Source organism: Nerophis lumbriciformis, linkage group LG05 (assembly GCF_033978685.3).
Source record: "Nerophis lumbriciformis linkage group LG05, RoL_Nlum_v2.1, whole genome shotgun sequence".
Classification (NCBI taxonomy): Eukaryota; Metazoa; Chordata; class Actinopteri; order Syngnathiformes; family Syngnathidae; genus Nerophis; species Nerophis lumbriciformis.
Window position 1 is genome coordinate 57,170,024 of NC_084552.2, and position 23,874 is coordinate 57,193,897.

The following is a 23,874-nucleotide window of genomic DNA, read 5'->3' on the forward strand; positions in this document are numbered from 1 at the left end:
TATGTGAGCACACTCGAACATGAGAGTTTAACGATATTTGCGGAGTCAATGAGGCTCGGGAGGAGTGCTTGGAAAGTGGCTAAACAATTACACACCTCAGCAACGTGCTTTGACGCTACAGGCAGCAACAGTGAATGGGATACAGTGGGACTGAAGGGATAAATATGTCGAATGGAGTCACATGACTTTTGTTGTTTGTGGCTTTACAGGATGACTGGAAGGTCAAAGCCATCATGAGATTAGTCGTAACCGACACACACACCTCCATGCGTCACAGCCTGGGGTAGGATATCTATATCCTCACCGTGCATTCCTCACACGGCGCTTAGCGATAGTCGCATTACACAGGGCAGGAAATCCTGTTCCAGCTTTATCAATATCCGGCCCTGCAGCCAAAACAGTCGCCGCGGCCAAGAGTAGGAAATATGACTACGGGGCGCAGCAAATATTCCTCATAGCTGGGGAGGAAAGGTTGGCTGCGAGGGAGCTGCAGGTTGCTCGTCGGAGCTACACAATGTTTGTTTATTGTTGGCGTCACCAGCCAGCTGGCCACATACCCTCTGTGTCGGGAATCCGTCCGAGCGCCGTTTGTCATTGCAGCGCGGCGACTACCCTAAGAGCTGCGACGCTGTGATGTTCGCCGCTGTGATTTGCACCCTGCGAATTGGCCAGAGATCTCTCCCCGCTGAGGGACTTTGTTGCCTTTGTCACCTCGTGAGAGGATGCTATTTATGTCTCCTCGGGCCAAGATTTGACTGCATTCAGGAAGTTCCCCAACCTAAAGGGCAGGATTGGTGTTTGGCAGCCCATCTGGTTATTGTTCCCCAAACAGGAAAGACAGCCAGCTTTGTACTGCAGCCAAATAATGAAGGATGGCTTTCTATTTAGTCAACGTTATCTGTGGAAAACATAATCATGGAGCACAAATAACAGAACCGTAAAATAAACCCTCACCAAAACATTTGTCACCTGTCACACCGTGTTTCCAGGGAGAAGGAGCAATTTTGTTCAGTTGCCTAAAGCGAGACAATACTTTAGGGATAGTCTGCTTTGCCGTGACATTTCTGAATGAACCAAAAATGCACTGTAACAAGGGGTGTAACGACTCATTCTCTACATGGATCTATCGATTTATATCCTAGGATTCAACTACTTCAATCTGTGCTTGGCAAGTTGGCCTAGGTATCGATCAAACATCGTTTCAAAAAGCAATATTTTTAGCAGCAGGAAGCATTTAGAAGCATTTAAGTCCCATCTTAAAACTCATTTGTATACTCTAGCCTTTAAATAGCCCCCCTGTTAGACCAGTTGATCTGCCGTTTCTTGGGGTGGACCGCTCGCCTGTGCATCGGCAGGGAACATCTCTGCGCTGCTGACCCGTCTCCGCTCGGGATGGTGTCCTGCTGGCCCCACTATGGACTGGACTCTTACTATTATGTTGGATCCACTATGGACTGGACTCTCACAATATTATGTCAGACCCACTCGACATCCATTGCTTTCGGTCTCCCCTAGAGGGGGGGGGGGGGGTTACCCACATATGCGGTCCTCTCCAAGGTTTCTCATAGTCATTCACATCGACGTCCCACTGGGGTGAGTTTTTCCTTGCCCGTATGTGGGCTTTGTACCGAGGATGTCGTTGTGGTTTGTGCAGCCCTTTGAGACACTTGTGATTTAGGGCTATATAAATAAAGATTGATTGATTGATTGATTGATTGATTTTATCGATGCAAGAAAAAAGAAAACATTAGATTTAAGAACGGCAGACTTTATACAAAGTTTCGAACTTTTAATGTTAAGGACGTTAAACGTTACTCAAGTCTGTCTGCCTGTCTGCGGCGCGGACACAATAATGGCGGATACTTACGGTGGCAGGGAAAAGTCGCAGCAAATGCAACAAGACAATATCACAAATTACAACACAACAACTTTCAGCTACAGCACAATTGCAAAAGCCACAACACAATGCCCACACCTTTAAACCACACAAAAAGTGAGAGACACAATTTAAGTGACAGCGGACCAAATTTTTCCGATTATGAACAGTGAAATGAACATACTATGTAACGATTATTGAAGTTATTTATGACTCAAAAAACTGAAAAAAATTATCACATTTCACTTACTTTTCCAACTTCGTTCATTACACTATTTTCAACTTTCCGCCTTGGTCTGTCGGTGAAACTGGCCCGCTGTCACTTCCGTTGTCATTACGTTGTTGCGTCCTGACTTAGAGTTGTTGTGTTGTGGCTCTGTTGTTTGCATGTGACGTTTGTATTTGTTGTGGCTTTTGCAATCTTGCTGTAGCTGAAAGTTGTGTTGTGGCTTCATGTTGTTGTGTTATGGCGTTTGTATTTGTTGTGTTTTTACTCGACTACCGTAGCTGTTTATTAAACAATAGTAGTATCAGGTCAAACCACTGCTCGTTTATTTTTGATATAGATATTGTATTTTCTTTTTGTTGAAAAACAAGGGCAGGCACAGCAGGTAAATCTACTCTTCAAATGTTGGCTACTGTGCTTTCAACAACATTTTCTTGAATGTTATAAATGTGAGCAGAAAAGGGTTCCTGTTAATTCAACCTAAAGTTTTGGTTGCACTTTATTCGAAAAAGGTGTGAATTAGAGATAATATCGACCTGCCTTATCTTCACCATACCTGATTGTCCAAATTAGGCATAATAATGTGCTAATTCCACGACTGTATATATCGGTTGATATCGGTATCGGTAATTAAAGATTTGGACAATATCGGAATTTCGGATCTTGGCAAAAAGCCATTATCGGACATCCCTAGTGTGAATGCATTGGCCATTAATTGTTGTTTACTTGCTTGTTTGTATCCATAATTCATTTGTACATACTTATCTTACAAGAAATAACAGGACAATAGGAAACTTCCCCTGCAGTATCCAGTATTTATTTTACAGTCACACTGCTTGATTTTTATTTTTTTCCCGCTATAAAGTTACTGAATCGATTTCAACTCACCGAATCGTTTTGTATTGTTCTAAATTAACTATTATCGTGCCTGAATCATATCGGCAACATCAAATTATGATTCAAATCAAATTGTTGTTGAAACAAATCATTACACCGCATATTCGTAACGGACTGCCTTTAGGTTGTGTTGCCATTTTCCATGTCAACATCAATCATGCCTGTTAGAAAGCGCTCAAAAGTAAGGGTGCACTTTTTAAGATAGCTCAATGCTAATTTACATTGAATATGCCATATACATGCTACTGATTAGCATTAGCTATTTTACACGGCAATTTCTCCAAAGTTGGCAATGAAAACTACAACTTAGACGCACATTACAATCAAACAGCTGGTGTGTAATAAGTACGCTTTGTTGAGCTGAACAAAAAAACTTAAACTTAAAGGGGAACTGCACTTTTTTGGGAATTTTGCCTTTAGTTCACAATTGTTATGAGAGACAAGACCACACTTGTTTTTTTGTTTTTTAGGATTGTAAAGAAGATAAACGCTTGGAAGATGGAGGGCCACTAATGTAGCCTTCAAAGCCTTTAAAATAACTTCAAAACCCTCCATCCGTGTTTTATTTACACATTGCAAGTATGTATATGTATGTGTATATATACGGTATATATACACATACATATATATATATAGTCGTAACAAACACCTTCATAACAATATGTAATGTGTTCAATATTTGCCGGGACTGAGTTCTTCTGCGCATTGATTTCTGTTTCTATAACAGCGCACTTCTGGAATCAAACACAAGTGTTTTCTAATCATGGTAACAGACAAAAAAGACAACTATTTTTTGGACAAATTAGGATTCACAACTGGAGATGTCATATTATCGGCCGATAAATGCGTTAAAATGTAATATCGGAAATTATTGATATCGTTTTTTTTTATTATCGGTATTGGTGTTATTTATTTATTTTTTAACTATTTTATTAAATCAACATAAAAAAACACAAGATACGCTTACAATTAGTGCACCAACCCAAAAAACCTCATTCACACAAAAGGGTTGTTTCTTTCTGTTATTAATATTCTGGTTCCTACATTATATATCAATATATATCAATACAGTCTGCAAGGGATACAGTCCGTAAGCACACATGATTGTGCGTGCTGCTGCTCCACTAATAGTACTAACCTTTAACATTTAATTTTACTCATTTTCATTAATTCGATCATAATATTTTATTAGAGCGTATCAAAACATGTATTGGTATGTCAGACTTAGCTTTGTCGTGGTTTAACTCTTATCTTACTGACAGGATGCAATGCGTCTCCCATAATAATGTGACCTCGGACTATGTTAAGGTAACGTGCGGAGTTCCTCAGGGTTCGGTTCTTGGCCCTGCACTCTTTAGTATTTACATGCTGCCGCTAGGCTGATTATCGGACCTGCTAAACACCGACATTTATTTAATAATACCACCTTAACATTTGACAACCAAACAATTACACAAGGAGAATCAGTAAAGAATCTGGGTATTATCTTCCACCCAACTCTCTCCTTTGAGTCACACATTAAGAGTGTTACTAAAACGGCCTTCTTTCATCTCCGTAATATCGCTAAAATTCGTTCTATTTTATCCACTAGCGACGCTGAGATCATTATTCATGCGTTCGTTACGTCTCGTCTCGATTACTGTAACGTATTATTTTCGGGTCTCCCTATGTCTAGCATTAAAAGATTACAGTTGGTACAAAATGCGGCTGCTAGACTTTTGACAAGAACAAGAAAGTTTGATCATATTACGCCTATACTGGCTCACCTGCACTGGCTTCCTGTGCACTTAAGATGTGACTTTAAGGTTTTACTACTTACGTATAAAATACTACACGGTCTAGCTCCGTCCTATCTTGTCGATTGCATTGTACCATATGTCCCGGCAAGAAATCTGCGTTCAAAGAACTCCGGCTTATTAGTGATTCCCAGAGCCCAAAAAAGTCTGCGGGCTATAGAGCGTTTTCTATTGGGGCTCCAGTACTATGGAATGCCCTCCCGGTAACAATTAGAGATGCTACCTCAGTAGAAGCATTTAAGTCCCATCTTAAAACTCATTTGTATACTCTAGCCTTTAAATAGCCCCCCTGTTAGACCAGTTGATCTGCCGTTTCTTTTCTTTTCTCCTCTGCTCCCCTTTTCCTTGAGGGGGGGGGCACAGGTCCGGTGGCCATGGATGAAGTGCTGGCTGTCCAGAGTCGGGACCCGGGGTGGACCGCTCGCCTGTGCATCGGCTGGGAACATCTCTGCGCTGCTGACCCGTCTCCGCTCGGGATGGTGTCCTGCTGGCCCCACTATGGACTGGACTCTAACTATTATGTTGGATCCACTATGGACTGGACTCTCACAATATTATGTCAGACCCACTCGACATCCATTGCTTTCGGTCTCCCCTAGAGGGGGGGGGTTACCCACATATGCGGTCCTCTCCAAGGTTTCTCATAGTCATTCACATCGACGTCCCACTGGGGTGAGTTTTTCCTTGCCCGTATGTGGGCTTTGTACCGAGGATGTCGTTGTGGCTTGTGCAGCCCTTTGAGACACTTGTGATTTAGGGCTATATAAATAAAGATTGATTGATTGATTGATTGATTAATTACTAGTTTCAATGTAACTGTTTTTATATTGTTTTACTTTCTTTTTTATTCAAGAAAATGTTTTTAATTTATTTGTTATTTTATAAAAAAAATTTAAAAGTACCTTATCTTCACCATACCTGGTTGTCCAAATTAGGCATAATAATGTGTTAATTCCACGACTGTATATATCGGTTGGTATCGGCAATGAAAGAGTTGTACAATATCGGATATCGGCAAAAAGCCATTATCGAACATCCCTATTCACAACCTTATACTTTTGAAGCTGAATCCACTGCTGCGTATAGAATAAAAACACAAAGAAAGAGTGAGACGTTGGAGCAGACGAAAGCCGTTAGAGGGGGATAAAAGCAATGTAGACGCTATTAATATAGAACTTGGAGACAAGCTATTTCGACATAAATGGATAGCTTACCCAAAATCAATAGGAAACATCCCCGGCCAGCCGGATAAAACAAACTGTCCATCGAATGAGTCACTTAACATCGATGATGATACACGCAGCACGTCATGCGTGTTATTACAACTACAGTACATACGCTGTCTGGCTAGCTGTGTACAAACAACACATGAAATGTGGGCTAATACTTGACAGATGCTGTAATATGATTGTAATATAATGTAATATGATCAGTCACTACAGATTGGTGCCGTATCGCAGTGTTGTGCATTACAAACTGAAACCCGTTTTGTGTTGCCGTAGACGCTAGCTTTTCTCTTGCCGTAGTTAGCTTTTACAGCTAATACCGAAGCACGCCAATGTGCTACTATGCAAGAAAAATAGTTCCTCAGTGTTTGCTCTTACAATAACAATGTCGCTAGCTTTGTTATTATACAGGTTGCGGAACATAAATGAAGTATTGTTGACGGTTTTTGAAAGTGATTTAGATATTCAATTGATTGTTACCATTAGCTGCATTGTTAGCCACCTAGAACACGACCATTTTTATGTTGGAATGCAAAAAAAAACAAAAACCTTTTGTCTTGTCTCCATAATGATTGCGACTGATAGGCAAAATTACCAAAAAAAAAAGTGCAATTCCCCTTTAATGAAAGACCACTTCCTGACTACGGCAACACACCTAGGACAAACATAAATGAATGCATACTTGCAAATGAGACTCAGAAGTGTAAGAAAAGATCTTAGAAGAGTTATCAGTATCAGCTCATTGTTAAATGATAAGATCTATTTTATTGTTAGACAAACTAACACAAAATTACCGAACATTTCTTTGGTTCCACGATTCGGAGCACCCCTTAAAGGCCTACTGAAATGCGATTTTCTTATTTAAACGGGGATAGCAGGTCCATTCTATGTGTCATACTTGATCATTTCGCGATATTGCCATATTTTTGCTGAAAGGATTTAGTAGAGAACATCGACGATAAAGTTTGCAACTTTTGGTCGCTGATAAAAAAAAGCCTTGCCTGTACCAGAAGTAGCAGACGAGTAGCGTGACGTCACAGGTTGTGGAGCTCCTCACATTCGCACATTGTTTACAATCATGGCCACCAGCAGCGAGAGCGATTCGGACCGAGAAAGCGACGATTTCCCCATTAATTTGAGCGAGGATGAAAGATTCGTGGATGAGGAAAGTGAGAGTGAAGGACTAGAGGGCAGTGGGAGCGATTCAGATAGGGAAGATGCTGTGAGAGGCGGGTGGGACCTGATATTCAGCTGGGAATGACTAAAACAGTAAATAAACACAAGACATATATATACTCTATTAGCCACAACACAACCAGGCTTATATTTAATATGCCACAAATTAATCCCGCATAACAAACATCTCCCCCCTCCCGTCCATATAACCCGCCAATACAACTCAAACACCTGCACAACACACTCAATCCCACAGCCCAAAGTACCGTTTACCTCCCCAAAGTTCATACAGCACATATACAGGTAAAAGCCAGTAAATTAGAATATTTTGAAAAACTTGATTTATTTCAGTAATTGCATTCAAAAGGTGTAACTTGTACATTATATTTATTCATTGCACACAGACTGATGCATTCAAATGTTTATTTCATTTAATTTTGATGATTTGAAGTGGCAACAAATGAAAATGCAAAATTCCGTGTGTCACAAAATTAGAATATTACTTAAGGCTAATACAAAAAAGGGATTTTTAGAAATGTTGGCCAACTGAAAAGTATGAAAATGAAAAATATGAGCATGTACAATACTCAATACTTGGTTGGAGCTCCTTTTGCCTCAATTACTGCGTTAATGCGGCGTGGCATGGAGTCGATGAGTTTCTGGCACTGCTCAGGTGTTATGAGAGCCCAGGTTGCTCTGATAGTGGCCTTCAACTCTTCTGCGTTTTTGGGTCTGGCATTCTGCATCTTCCTTTTCACAATACCCCACAGATTTTCTATGGGGCTAAGGTCAGGGGAGTTGGCGGGCCAATTTAGAACAGAAATACCATGGTCCGTAAACCAGGCACGGGTAGATTTTGCGCTGTGTGCAGGCGCCAAGTCCTGTTGGAACTTGAAATCTCCATCTCCATAGAGCAGGTCAGCAGCAGGAAGCATGAAGTGCTCTAAAACTTGCTGGTAGACGGCTGCGTTGACCCTGGATCTCAGGAAACAGAGTGGACCGACACCAGCAGATGACATGGCACCCCAAACCATCACTGATGGTGGAAACTTTACACTAGACTTCAGGCAACGTGGATCCTGTGCCTCTCCTGTCTTCCTCCAGACTCTGGGACCTCGATTTCCAAAGGAAATGCAAAATTTGCATGGTGGGTGATGGTTTGGGGTGCCATGTCATCTGCTGGTGTCGGTCCACTCTGTTTCCTGAGATCCAGGGTCAACGCAGCCGTCTACCAGCAAGTTTTAGAGCACTTCATGCTTCCTGCTGCTGACCTGCTCTATGGAGATGGAGATTTCAAGTTCCAACAGGACTTGGCGCCTGCACACAGCGCAAAATCTACCCGTGCCTGGTTTACGGACTATGGTATTTCTGTTCTAAAACTGGCCCGCCAACTCCCCTGACCTTAGCCCCATAGAAAATCTGTGGGGTATTGTGAAAAGGAAGATGCAGAATGCCAGACCCAAAAACGCAGAAGAGTTGAAGGCCACTATCAGAGCAACCTGGGCTCTCATAACACCTGAGCAGTGCCAGAAACTCATCGACTCCATGCCACGCCGCATTAACGCAGTAATTGAGGCAAAAGGAGCTCCAACCAAGTATTGAGTATTGTACATGCTCATATTTTTCATTTTCATACTTTTCAGTTGGCCAACATTTCTAAAAATCCCTTTTTTGTATTAGCCTTACACAATATTCTAATTTTGTGACACACGGAATTTTGGATTTTCATTTGTTGCCACTTCAAATCATCACAATTAAATGAAATAAACATTTGAATGCATCAGTCTGTGTGCAATGAATAAATATAATGTACAAGTTACACCTTTTGAATGCAATTACTGAAATAAATCAAGTTTTTCAAAATATTCTAATTTACTGGCTTTTACCTGTATTTCCCCAAAGTCCCCAAAGTTACGTACGTGACATGCACATAGCGGCACGCACGTACGGGCAAGCGATCAAATGTTTGGAAGCCGCAGCTGCATGCGTACTCACGGTACCGTGTCTGCGCATCCAACTCAAAGTCCTCCTGGTAAGAGTCTCTGTTGTCCCAGTTCTCCGCAGGCCAATAGTAAAGCTTGACTGTCATCTTCCGGGAATGTAAACAATGAAACACCGGCCGTGTTTGTGTTGCTGAAGTCGGCCGCAATACACCGCTTCCCACCTACAGCTTTCTTCTTTGCTGTCTCCATTGTTCATTGAACAAATTGCAAAAGATTCACCAACACAGATGTCCAGAATACTGTGGAATTTTGCGATGAAAACAGACGACTTAATAGCTGGCCACCATGCTGTCCCGAAATGTCCTCTACAATCCGCGACGTCATCATACCGAGACGTTTTCAGCAGGATATTTCGCGCGAAATTTAAAATTGCACTGTAGTAAGCTAACCCGGCCGTATTGGCATGTGTTGCAATGTTAAGATTTCATCATTGATATATAAACTATCAGACTGCGTGGTTGGTAGTAGTGGGTTTCCGTAGGCCTTTAAAGGGTTTCTTCTTATATTGCTAACACATTTTATAATGTCAAAATATTTTCATTGTTACCTTCTCCGCTCACATTTGTGGTTGGTTTGTTGTTCTTCTGGGAGGTGAATCTCTCCTTTGCCCTCTGACCTACATTGACGTTTAAGAGCAACTTGTATCGACGTTTCACGACCCCATTAACTGAATAATATATAGTCTCAATATACTGCAAGGTTAGGTTATTGGTGGACTATAAACTACTTTGCCCAGCAGTGCTATCTAATATTTGGCATAAATCTCCTTCTCTTGCTGAAGGTGTTATGTTTGCTAAACTGTTCGCATGTTCACTTTTTTTCAAGATCATGTTCCAGAGAGAACTTGTTTTCATGGAGGCTATGAAAGGGTTTAGTGAGGTGAGCGTGTACGCGCTGCCCGGTCAGGCCTTAAGGGTCCTCTCCTCCGCGCCGCAGGATCAATACCCGGCATCAACTCAGGAGCAGGACCGCCAGAGGAGAGTTCAGCTCGATAACCCAAAGATTTTCCACCAGGCGCTCTGAACTGCTTAGCGTCCCCCGCAGCAGCTTTTCAGCCACATCTGAGTCCATGCGGTAAATACACAGACCCCAAGTCGCAGTCGTCGTCTTCTCTCATCTCTCGATTACTCCGGTTTTGTTTTTCCAACCTTTTCTTTTCCGTCATCGAGTTGTTCTGCATGTTGGAAGCATGAAATATTGATCCGGTCCATGTTCAGCCCAAGCTTTTTCCATCACGCTTGAGTGCTGAAGTCAGCCTCAAAGTGGAGGAGTCAAAGGGTGTAATTAGACTTTCAATACCACTCGGTCATGTGTTTCAGCTCCCTAGCACGGAGTAACCACTCCAAATGTCGCTGGTTGATGATGATGGTGGTCATCATTCAGCCTTCGAGAGTGTTTCGTCTGCCTCTCTGCTACTGTATGACCTCTTGATGACAACCAGCGTCCGCTGCACTGGACATTTTTTTTTTTAAATGGGATATTTCCCCCTAAAATGTGTTGTTCTGCTGAGGTAAGCAGACTAAAAACAAATGTCCACAGCAGAGGACGGTGGTTCTCAAAAGCAAATACTGTACGTGATTGAGTAATCCCTCCCTTTTCATGTCTTTATTACCAAAGCTTTTTTTTTTCTTTTTTTTAGAGGAACACAAAAAAATTGATTAACAATCAAATTGCGATTTTTATTCATCCCAATTCTAAATCGATTAATAATTTTCAATTTTTTTTTTTTTTTGAGAACGTATTTTTAAAAATACATTTTCAGGCCATGTCCTTGCAACCAGAAATATTTATTTTTCTTTTTTTGAAAAAGCTTCATTATACTCACAGTCAATCAATCATCCATCCATCCATTTTCTACCGCTTATCCCTTTTGGGGTCGCGGGGGGTGCTGGAGCCTATCCCAGCTACAATCGGGCGGAAGGCGGGGTATCAATGTTTATTTATATAGACCTAAATCAGTGGTCCCCAACCACCGAGTTGCGGTCCGGTACCGGTCCGTGGACCGATTGGTACCGGGACGCACAAGAAATAAAAAAATAAAAATAAAATAAAATATATATATATATATATATATATATATATATATATATATATATGTCTTAATAAGGTTATCCAAAAAATAGTGCTCGATACCGTAGTAGAGCGCAATATATGTATGTGTGGGGAAAAAATCACAAGACTATTTCATCTCTACAGGCCTGTTTCATGAGGGGGGTACCCTCAATCATCAGGAGATTTTAATGGGAGCATTCACATACCATGGTTTATATAGGGCACAGAGTGGGTGGGTACAGGCTGGTGTAGGGGCGTGGTGATTGGCTCATGTGTTACCTAGGAGGTGTTTCCGTCTATGGCGGCATGTTGTTACAATTTCGCTGCGCTTGTTGAGGGATGACAGGTCTGGACGGTAAATAATAAACAGTTTCTCTTTCAAGCATAGGTTGCATCTTTTATTACCACTATTGTAAGGTGTGCTGGATGCAATAATTTGCCATGTTATTGAATATTCAACATTATTGTCTTTGAGGTCCCAAATGTGTTTGCTGAGTTCTGTGGTATTTCGCAGGTTTTTGTTCCTGAAAGAAGCCTTGTGATTGTTCCATCTGGTTTTGAATTCTCCCTCGGTTAATCCTACATATGTGTCGGATGTGTTAATGTCCTTGCGTATTACCTTAGATTGGTAGACAACTGATGCTTGTAAGCACCCCCCGTTGAGAGGGAAATCAGGTTTCTTTCGACAGTTACAGTCTTTGTTGGTTTTGGAGTCGCTCTGTCTGGGGGCCGACGGCTCATTTGCAATTGTTTTGTTGTGGTTTGAGATGATTTGTCGTATATTGTTCATGCAGCTGTAGCTCAATTTAATGTTGTTCTTGTTGAATACTTTTCTTAGGGTGTTGTCTTTGGGAAAGTGTTTGTCAATCAGATTGAGGAATTTGTGTCCAATGTTAGTTGAGACGTTTTTGCTGTATGGGGGGTTGTACCAGATGATGTCGTTTTGTTTTCTGTTCTTTTTTGGCTGGTTTCCTGGCGTGGGTTCATAGGTGAGGGTGAAATTGTATCCGCTTTCATCAAGGGCTTTTTGGTACGGGGGGGTTGCTTGGTCAAATTCAGCTTTGCTAGATGACAGCATCGATAGCCTTTTATTGATTCCGGTAGGTATTCTTTTCGTGGTGGTGGGTGGGTGGTTGCTGTCATGGTGCACGTATTGGAGTGTTGTGTTGGGTTTCGTGAATGGTTGGTAGCTGTTATTTCTCAGGTTGAAAGTGATGTCAAGGAAGTTGACGGTTTGCTTGTTGGCTTCAATCGTGATCCGTAGGCCGTTCTCTTTGAAAATTTGGCATATGCGCTTCTTGGTATTCTTGCTGCTCCATGGCGAGGCGCGACACACTGCCAGTCCGTCATCACGGTATATATATATATATATATATATATATATATATATATATATATATATATATTATTTTTTATTTTTTATTTTTTTATTAAATCAACATAAACAACACAACCTCCAAGTCCGAGTCCATGGTTCTCGCCCGGAAAAGGGTGGAGTGCCATCTCCGGGTTGGGGAGGAGATCTTGCCCCAAGTGGAGGAGTTCAAGTACCTCGGAGTCTTGTTCACGAGTGAGGGAAGAGTGGATCGTGAGATCGACAGGCGGATCGGTGCGGCGTTTTCAGTAATGCGGACGCTGTATCGATCCGTTGTGGTGAAGAAGGAGCTGAGCCGGAAGGCAAAGCTCTCAATTTACCGGTCGATCTACGTTCCCATCCTCACCTATGGTCATGAGCTTTGGGTCATGACTGAAAGGACAAGATCACGGGTACAAGCGGCCGAAATGAGTTTCCTCCGCCGGGTGGCGGGGCTCTCCCTTAGAGATAGGGTGAGAAGCTCTGCCATCCGGGGGGAACTCAAAGTAAAGCCGCTGCTCCTCCACATGGAGAGGAGCCAGATGAGGTGGTTCGGGCATCTGGTCAGGATGCCACCCGAACGCCTCCCTAGGGAGGTGTTCAGGGCACGTCCGACCGGTAGGAGGCCGCGGGGAAGACCCAGGACACGTTGGGAAGACTATGTCTCCCGGCTGGCCTGGGAACGCCTCGGGGTCCCACAGGAAGAGCTGGACGAAGTGGCTGGGGAGAGGGAAGTCTGGGCTTCCCTGCTTAGGCTGCTGCCCCCGCGACCCGACCTCGGATAAGCGGAAGAAGATGGATGGATGGATAAACACAATATATACATTATATATCAATATAGATCAATACAGTCTGCAGGGATACAGTCCGTAAGCACGCATGATTGTATTTCTTTATGACAAAAAAATAAAAAATACCATTCCCTCCTCCCCCGCGGTCCGTTGGACAAATGTTCAAGCGTTGACCGGTACGCAGCTACAAAAAGGTTGGGGACCGCCACCCTAAATCACTAGTGTCTCAAAGGGCTGCACAAGCCACGACGACATCCTCGGTTCAGATCCCACATCAGGTCAAGGAATAACTCACAACCCAGTGGGATGTCAATGTGAATGACTATGAGAAACCTTGGAGAGGACCGCAGATGTGGGTGAATTTTTGTAAATTTCCATCGACAGAATTTTAAAACATTGTATTTAACTGCGTTTTTAAACAAGCATCGTTAGTAAGTTAGTATTCAATGCACATAGTGAAGTGAATTACATTTATATAGCGCTTTTTCTCAAGTGACTCAAAGCGCTTCACATAGTGAAACCCAATATCTAAGTTTCATTCAAACCAGTGTGGGTGGCACTGGGAGCAGGTGGGTAAAGTGTCTTGCCCAAGGACACAACGGCAGTGACTAGGAATGGCGGAAGCGGGGATCGAACCTGCAACCCTCAAGTTGCTGGCACGGCCACTCTACCAACCGAGCTATACCGCATAATTTGATTCAGTTCACACGATTCAAACGGAAAAGTTGATCTCTGCAGAAGGTTCTTAAGTGCGTCTGTAGCTATGACAAAACAATACATGCAAATCAAATGTCTACTGTAGAGGACGTTGGTTTTCTGGAATTTTTTCAACATTAGACTAATAGGTAATAATAAATATCCCTGATTTCTACGGAGACAGCCCTCGCAAAAATGACTAATGATCTACTGCTAACGATGGATTCTGATGCGTCATCTATGTTGCTGCTTCTTGATCTTAGCGCTGCTTTCGATACCGTCGATCATAATATTTTATTAGAGCGTATCAAAACACGTATTGGTATGTCAGACTTAGCTTTGTCGTGGTTTAACTCTTATCTTACTGACAGGATGCAATGCGTCTCCCATAATAATGTGACCTCGGACTATGTTAAGGTAACGTGCGGAGTTCCTCAGGGTTCGGTTCTTGGCCCTGCACTCTTTGGTATTTACATGCTGCCGCTAGGCGACATCATACGCAAATACGGTGTTAGCTTTCATTGTTATGCTGATGACACCCAACTCTACATGCCCCTAAAGCTGACCAACACGCCGGATTGTAGTCAGCTGGAGGCGTGTCTTAATGAAATTAAACAATGGATGTCCGCTAACTTCTTGCAACTCAACGCCAAGAAAACGGAAATGCTGATTATCGGTCCTGCTAAACACCGACATTTATTTAATAATACCACCTTAACATTTGACAACCAAACAATTACACAAGGCGACTCAGTAAAGAATCTGGGTATTATCTTCGACCCAACTCTCTCGTTTGACTCACACATTAAGAGTGTTACTAAAACGGCCTTCTTTCATCTCCGTAATATCGCTAAAATCCGTTCTATTTTATCCACTAGCGACGCTGAGATCATTATTCATGCGTTCGTTACGTCTCGTCTCGACTACTGTAACGTATTATTTTCGGGTCTCCCTATGTCTAGCATTAAAAGATTACAGTTGGTACAAAATGCGGCTGCTAGACTTTTGACAAGAACAAGAAAGTTTGATCATATTACGCCTATACTGGCTCACCTGCACTGGCTTCCTGTGCACTTAAGATGTGACTTTAAGGTTTTACTACTTACGTATAAAATACTACACGGTCTAGCTCCGTCCTATCTTGTCGATTGCATTGTACCATATGTCCCGGCAAGAAATCTGCGTTCAAAGAACTCTGGCTTATTAGTGATTCCCAGAGCCCAAAAAAAGTCTGCGGGCTATAGAGCGTTTTCTATTCGGGCTCCAGTACTATGGAATGCCCTCCCGGTAACAATTAGAGATGCTACCTCAGTAGAAGCATTTAAGTCCCATCTTAAAACTCATTTGTATACTCTAGCCTTTAAATAGCCCCCCTGTTAGACCAGTTGATCTGCCGTTTCTTTTCTTTTCTCCTCTGCTCCCCTTTTCCTTGAGGGGGGGGGGGCACAGGTCCGGTGGCCATGGATGAAGTGCTGGCTGTCCAGAGTCGTGACCCGGGGTGGACCGCTCGCCTGTGCATCGGCTGGGAACATCTCTGCGCTGCTGACCCGTCTCCGCTCGGGATGGTGTCCTGCTGGCCCCACTATGGACTGGACTCTTACTATTATGTTGGATCCACTATGGACTGGACTCTCACAATATTATGTCAGACCCACTCGACATCCATTGCTTTCGGTCTCCCCTAGAGGGGGGGGGGGGGTTACCCACATATGCGGTCCTCTCCAAGGTTTCTCATAGTCATTCACATCGACGTCCCACTGGGGTGAGTTTTTCCTTGCCCGTATGTGGGCTTTGTACCGAGGATGTCGTTGTGGCTTGTGCAGCCCTTTGAGACACTTGTGATTTAGGGCTATATAAATAAAGATTGATTGAGATTGATTGATTTGTGGGAAATACTGGTAAAAAGTGGATCAAGTACACACCAGCGCTTCTCGGAAAGACTCACTATGTCCGAGACAAAAACCGCTCATTAGCATTAAAGCGACAGACACGCAAAATGGCTTTTAAATTGTCTAAATTCAGCATCAATGCTATATTTGCTATTATAGGACCTCTGAGACTTATTACAAGTCTTTTCTTAAAAAAACAAAAAACTATGCGAGACCTTCAGAGGATGGTGTCATTTACCACCATCGTTAATGCGTTTTTTTTGACAACACAGCAGCAGAGACGCTCTCCACAGCAGTTTTTCCAACGTTATGCAATCGGGGTGGGGAAAAAAAAACAACTCAATTTCACACTCTGGTTTTCACTGACTGAAAATATGCAAATTCGCCGCGAGTATCTTTTGAATTCCGCCGCTTTAAAACACAGGGCAACAATCTCGCGCCCCTCTAATTTTCACGACCCATGAAAGGGGATTTTAAATAAAGATAAAAAAAAAAAAAAAAACTCTTTGGCTGCGGTTATGAGGCCATAAAAAAAAGGGAATTGTCAGCAGAAGCATTTCCTTTTGAAACAAAACACAATGCAGTCCTTTCTGCTTGAAAATGAGCCGACGTGTAGCCTGCGATACGCATCGGCGCTAACTATGCATGGAAATGAGCTTTGATTTTGTTCCCCCACACACACACACACACACACACACACACACACACACACACACACACACACACACACACACAAACGGTGAAGGACATTAAGCATAGTTTAGAGAAAGCAGAGGCCCCGGCAAAGAGCTGCTTCATTACTGCTGGCATTTAGCCGCCGTAGCCCTGCACCTTATCCAAGACAAATGCCACAGTGCGCCACGCCGTCCCTTCCTATTATATGATGACATCTGTGGAAAGGTTAATACAGTTCTTAAGCAGAGTAGACGCTTGGCTGCTCTCCACTCCCAGTGTGTGAGGCTATCATGGCCGCTTTATTAATCTCCGCAAATGCTGCGTGATGATGAGATCATGGCTGAAGTTGATGTGGTCCACAGTCGGAACTGTTCCACTCCCCGGGGAAATATCTGGCTGTTTAACTCTAAAAGCAGCGCTGCAACATTAGCGACTTGCTGACTCCGATTTGGCCTCTAAACGTAGTGCACCGTAAGTTATTTTATTTTATTTTTCTGTCCGACCAAAACAAAAGGTGAAACATGACACCGTGAGAGCTCGGTTTAATATTCACCCAGCTTTTAAGATTTGTGTCTTATCTTTTTTATTATTAGCAGAGGTGTGGACTCGAGTCACATGACTTGGACTCGAGTCAGACTCGAGTCATGAATTTGATGACTTTAGACTCGACTTGACAAAATGTAAAAAGACTTGCAACTCGACTTCGACTTTAACATCAATGACTTGTGACTTCACTTGGACTTGAGCCTTTTGAATTGACATGACTTGACATGACTTGCTACTTTCCCCAAAACCCAAAGATGAAAAAGTTATTCGGGAGCGCTCCGTATTTTTCATCGTGTACTTGTCTATCAGCGTTGCGTGTGTCAGCTGGTGTGCTCTCAGTACAACAGCCAATCAAATTAGATCTACTTTGTTTTCATCACACAGCATTCATCCAATCAAATTGCAGGACAACCAACGAAGAAGACATGTCCAAACCACACGCCAGTGAACAAAAAATGATACCTAAAATAATTTCGTTTGGGTATAAAAATTACGAGGTGGTCAACACAAAACGGTTTGCAGTATGCAACACATGCGGTTCGAAAATGACTGATGGAGAGGCAACAACTTCCAACTTCGTCCGGCATTTGAAGTTGCACAAAGAACGGTAAGTTTTGAATGTAAGATAACGTTTATTGGCTAAGTAACGTGACTTTTATTTGCTGTGTAGTTAAATCAGTGAGGCTGTAAACTCACTGCTAACGTTATAACGTTATTGCAAACACGGGAATCTGTTGCAGTTCACTACCTTATTCATACTTTTTGTTCAGTGATTTTTTTTAAGCAGGGTTACGTTAGTCAATATATCACACGTAACGTTAGACGGCGGTCAGCAGCACCGCGTATTTTAGCCACCTAAAAAAAGACAAAAATAGTAAAATAAAGGTAAAATAAATACTACGCCCCCATCGTGCACAAATGACTGACAGACTCTTGGCTAATTTGGTCTTTTGCAAATGCAATGCAGCATAGGGCCCTGACATAAAAAGTACAACTTTTTTGTTATGTTCACATATATGTCATGTTTTTTCAATGTTAACACTTTTGTACAAATAAGTACATTTGCACTTTATTTTTCAATGTGTTTGTTCTGTAAAGGAATGAGTTAATGTTTAAAATGACTGGTTAATAGTGCTATTATAAAGTGCAATGTCAGCACAATTTTCTTTCCTGCAATTTAAAATGCACTTGTTTTAATAAATAAATACAGCGTTTGAAAAGCATACACAATCTGTGTTAATATATTAGTCTGTGGTTAAAAGGACTTGAAAGGACTCGAAACTCAAAATGCAGGACTTAGGACTTGACTTGAGACTTTCCAGTCTTGACTTTGGACTTGACTCGGGGCTTGCCTGTCTTGACTCGGGACTTGACTCGGACTTGAGGGCAAAGACTTGAGACTTACTTGTGACTTGCAAAACAATGACTTGGTCCCACCTCTGATTATTAGTACCGTATTTTTCGGACTATAAGTCGCAGTTTTTTTTCATAGTTTGGCCGGGGGTGCGACTTGTACTCAGGAGCGACTTATGTGTGAAATTATTGACACATTAGCGGAACTGGTGGCCTGGTGTCAGGATAATAATCTCTCCTTGAACACAGACAAGACCAAGGAGATGATTATTGACCCACGGAGAAGGAGTACCCACTACACACCTCTGTACATAGGGGGGACAAAGGTGGACAGGGTAAAAACCTTTAAATTCCTCGGGACCCACATCAGCGAGGACCTCACCTGGGATCACAACACCCAACAAACAATAAAGAAATCCCAGTAGCGACTAGGGATGTCCCGATCCGATATTTGGATCGGATCGGCCGCCGATATTTGCAAAAAAATGTGTAAAACTCTGGTCCGTGTTTTCCAACGCACCGATTTAAATAATACATTCCACTTTTCTGCTGCTCCCTAATTTCCATTCTGCATTTTCCAGCACACCTTCAACACATTCTCACGCAGTTGCTTTTAGCTGCTGGCATTACACGACAGGCTCTTCTCACTCTTTCCTGTGTCTCCCTCTCACAGACAGCAAGCGCACATTCTTACACACGTCACATACTGTCACGTCATACGTCACATACGTATACGCCCTCCCCGAGCAGAGAGGTAGCAGCATGGCTAACGTTAGCTGTGATGCTAGCGCAGCCGTGCGAGCAACGCTCCCTCTAAGGTGCGCGCCTGTGCAATTGCGCACTGCTCAAGCGTCCTCTGCGCACGGCAACTCTATGCCACGCACAAAATCAAATAAAAAAAATAAGCGCATAACAATTTTCGACACGGACACGACAGAGAAAACAGCTTTCGTCATCATTGTTCAAATATTGTAACGTCTGTCGAGACGCTTATCTCCGTTCGGTGCCACACGCCCACGCCATCAAAATGCCGAGGCAAACATTACCAGATCAACACCGTATGAAAAAAATAGTGATTTTTTTTAGTTGTGATTTCCATCTCTGCATGAAAGTTTAAAAGTAGCATATATTAATGCAGTATGAAGAAGAATGTTTTATTGTAGACACATAGAATCATCATACTGCTGTGATTATATGCATCAAGTGTTCATTCAAGGCTAAGGCAAAATATCCACATATACAGTATATTGTGTATCGCAATATGGCCTTAAGATATCGCAATATTAAAAAAAAGGCCATATCGCCCAGTCCTAGTTCAATGATGCCATTTCTGTTTGTCATGTATAATTTTGTGTTTATCCTTCAATAAACAGGTCAGTTTCTTGTTACCAACCATTGTGTATTATTCAAACTCCCCTAATTCAGCTGGCTAGTTGTTATCAAGAGTACTAAAACCCTTTTCAACATGATTCTGACAACTAAGTAGGCCAAATAATTTTAAACTTTAATACATGCTCGGATAGGCCAGTATCGGTCAGTATCGGTATCGGATCGGAAGTGCAAAAACAACATCGGTATCGGATCGGAAGTGCAAAAACCTGGATCGGGACATCCCTAGCAGCGACTGTACTTCCTAAGAAGGCCGAGAAAATTTGGCATGCCACCCAAAATTCTCAGCAACTTCTATAGAAGTACGGTTGAGAGTGTCCTTACCAGCTCAATCACGGTCTGGTACGGAAACTGCACTGCTAAGGACAGGAAGGCACTCCAGCGAGTGATTACAACTGCTCAGTACATGTCAGGAGCAGCCTTCCTTCCCCTCACTACAGGACACGTACTCTACCAGGGCCACCAGGAGAGCACACAACATCATAAAGGACAGTACACACCCCCAGCACAGTCTCTTCAGCCTCCTACCATCAGGCAGGCGATACAGGAGCCTGAAATCCAGGACTACGAGACTGACAAACAGTACCGTGTGACTTGTTGAAGGGTGGACTAGCAAAGTAAAATTTTCATTGTACGGCAAACTGTCTAACTGTGCATATGACAATAAACAATCTTGAATCTTACCGTAAAATATCAAATAATATTATTTAGCTCATTCACGTAAGAGACTAGACCAGAGGTCGGCAACCCGCGGCTACGAAGCCGCATGCGGCTCTTTGATCACTCTGATGCGGCTCAGCTGCATACTTCCAACCCTCCCGATTTTTCTGGGACTAACCCGAATTTCAGCGCCCCTCCCGAAAATCTCCCGGTGCAACCATTCTCCGATTTTCACCCGGACAAGAATATTAAACTGCGTGCCGGCCCAGTCTCATGTTGTATGCGACTTCTGCATACACACGTAAGTGACTGCAAAGCATACTTGGTCAACAGCCATACAGCTTACACTGAGGGTGGTGATATAAACAACTTTAACACTGTTACAAATATGCGCCACACTGTGAACCCACACCAAACAAGAATGACAAACACATTTCGGGAGAACATCCACACCGTAACACAACATAAACACGACAGAACAAATACCCAGAATCCCTTGTAGCCCAAACTCTTCCGGGCTACAATACACCCCCCCCGCTACCACCAAACCCCGCCCCTCCCAACCCCGCCCACCAACCCCGCACACGCCTCACAGATGAGAGTTTACAATCCTGTGTGAAGATAAAGGTGACGTCATACAGGAGAGGCTGTGCGCTGCGGTTCAGGACCAGAAATCACATTGACCAAGTATGATAAATATTTTAATTTCCTATAATTTTGCATATATTCAAATTTTTTAATTGTTCAGTGAAATAGACATTTTATTATTCAGGTTGGCAGCTGACTGCACGGCGCCAGTAAAAGGTTGACAACCAAACAATTACACAAGGCGAATCAGTAAAGAATCTGGGTATCATCTTCGACCCAACTCTCTCCTTTGAGTCACACATTAAGAGTGTTACTAAAACGGCCTTCTTTCATCTCCGTAATATCGCTAAAATTCGTTCTATTTTATCCACTAGCGACGCTGAGATCATTATTCATGCGTTCGTTACGTCTCGTCTCGACTACTGTAACGTATTATTTTCGGGTCTCCCTATGTCTAGCATTAAAAGATTACAGTTGGTACAAAATGCGGCTGCTAGACTTTTGACAAGAACAAGAAAGTTTGATCATATTACGCCTATACTGGCTCACCTGCACTGGCTTCCTGTGCACTTAAGATGTGACTTTAAGGTTTTACTACTTACGTATAAAATACTACACGGTCTAGCTCCGTCCTATCTTGTCGATTGCATTGTACCATATGTCCCGGCAAGAAATCTGCGTTCAAAGAACTCCGGCTTATTAGTGATTCCCAGAGCCCAAAGAAAGTCTGCGGGCTATAGAGCGTTTTCTATTGGGGCTCCAGTACTATGGAATGCCCTCCCGGTAACAATTAGAGATGCTACCTCAGTAGAAGCATTTAAGTCCCATCTTAAAACTCATTTGTATACTCTAGCCTTTAAATAGCCCCCCTGTTAGACCAGTTGATCTGCCGTTTCTTTTCTTTTCTCCTCTGCTCCCCTTTTCCTTGAGGGGGGGGGCACAGGTCCGGTGGCCATGGATGAAGTGCTGGCTGTCCAGAGTCGGGACCCGGGGTGGACCGCTCGCCTGTGCATCGGCTGGGAACATCTCTACGCTGCTGACCCGTCTCCGCTCGGGATGGTGTCCTGCTGGCCCCACTATGGACTGGACTCTTACTATTATGTTGGATCCACTATGGACTGGACTCTCACAATATTATGTCAGACCCACTCGACATCCATTGCTTTCGGTCTCCCCTAGAGGGGGGGGGGGGTTACCCACATATGCGGTCCTCTCCAAGGTTTCTCATAGTCATTCACATCGACGTCCCACTGGGGTGAGTTTTTCCTTGCCCGTATGTGGGCTTTGTACCGAGGATGTCGTTGTGGCTTGTGCAGCCCTTTGAGACACTTGTGATTTAGGGCTATATAAATAAAGATTGATTGATTGATTGAAGGATGACGGCACAGAGAGAGAGGACAGCATTTTTGGTTCTCTGCCAGTGGATAATTTAAGTTCGGCGTTTTGTTTTTTCATTACTACAAGGAGGACTTAAATAGACATTAAGTATTTTACTTAACCTTCAACTCAACGTCTTTTTCTGAGTTAAAAACGTTTTGTTGCATGCAGAAATGTTATTTAATTTTCTCTGCAGTCGTTCATTGATTTCATAAATGTAACCCATAATAGTTTGTTTATACATAGCACAAAGCAAAAAAAAAACTTTATATGCAGTGTTATTTCATTTTAAATTTCAAAAGAGTTTTGTGGCTTCCATTGTTTTTCTTTAATTTGTGAAACGGGTCAAAATGGCTCTTTGAGTGGTAAAGGTTGCCGACCCCCTGGACTAGACGTATAAGATTTCATGGGATTTAGCGATTAGGAGTGACAGATTGTTTGGTAAACGTATAGCATGTTCTATATGTTATAGTTATTTGAATGACTCTTACCATAATATGTTACGTTAACATACCAGTTGGTTATTTATGCCTCATATAACGTACACTTATTCAGCCTGTTGTTCACTATTCTTTATTTATTTTAAAGTGCCTTTCAAATGTCTATTCTTGGTGTTGAGTTTTATCAAATACATTTCCCCAAAAAATGCGACTTATACTCCAGTGCGACTCATATAGGTTTTTTTCCTTCTTTATTATGCATTTTCGGCCGGAGCGACTTATACTCCGAAAAATACGGTAATGTTTGCATGCTAATTGCACACGTTAAGATGCATTGTTTCCTTCATATTTTTGAATGCTAGTCATTATATAATCATAATAAATCACAAGATGCTAGGGCCGCAGTTACGATGATTTTGATAATCCAGTAATCTATCGATTAGTTGGTTTGATTAATCAATGGACTTTTTTACTTTGGGGCCCAACTTTTCTATTTTGCTCAACTTTATAGCCTTTTTTTTAATAATCTTACCCTTGATTTAATTATTTTCTTCATATCTAACCTACTCAGTTTATAACCTTGTCAACTGATATCAAACCACAATGATTATTTAGTTAACACATAAACGTTTAATATAACAATTACTTGGTTCGATTACTCCTGGAGTTATTAACCTTTTTGACCTCAGTAACAAACTCTTTCACCACAGATGGATCCGGGGGCCCACTCTAATATTTACAGGTAATTTTTCATCTTACTTTTGATTTAATCGTTTTCAATAATTATATCTAACCAACTTTTTTAAATGATGTGAACGCTTTAATCACAAATAGTATTTAACAATTAAACCTTAAGCTTAGGTC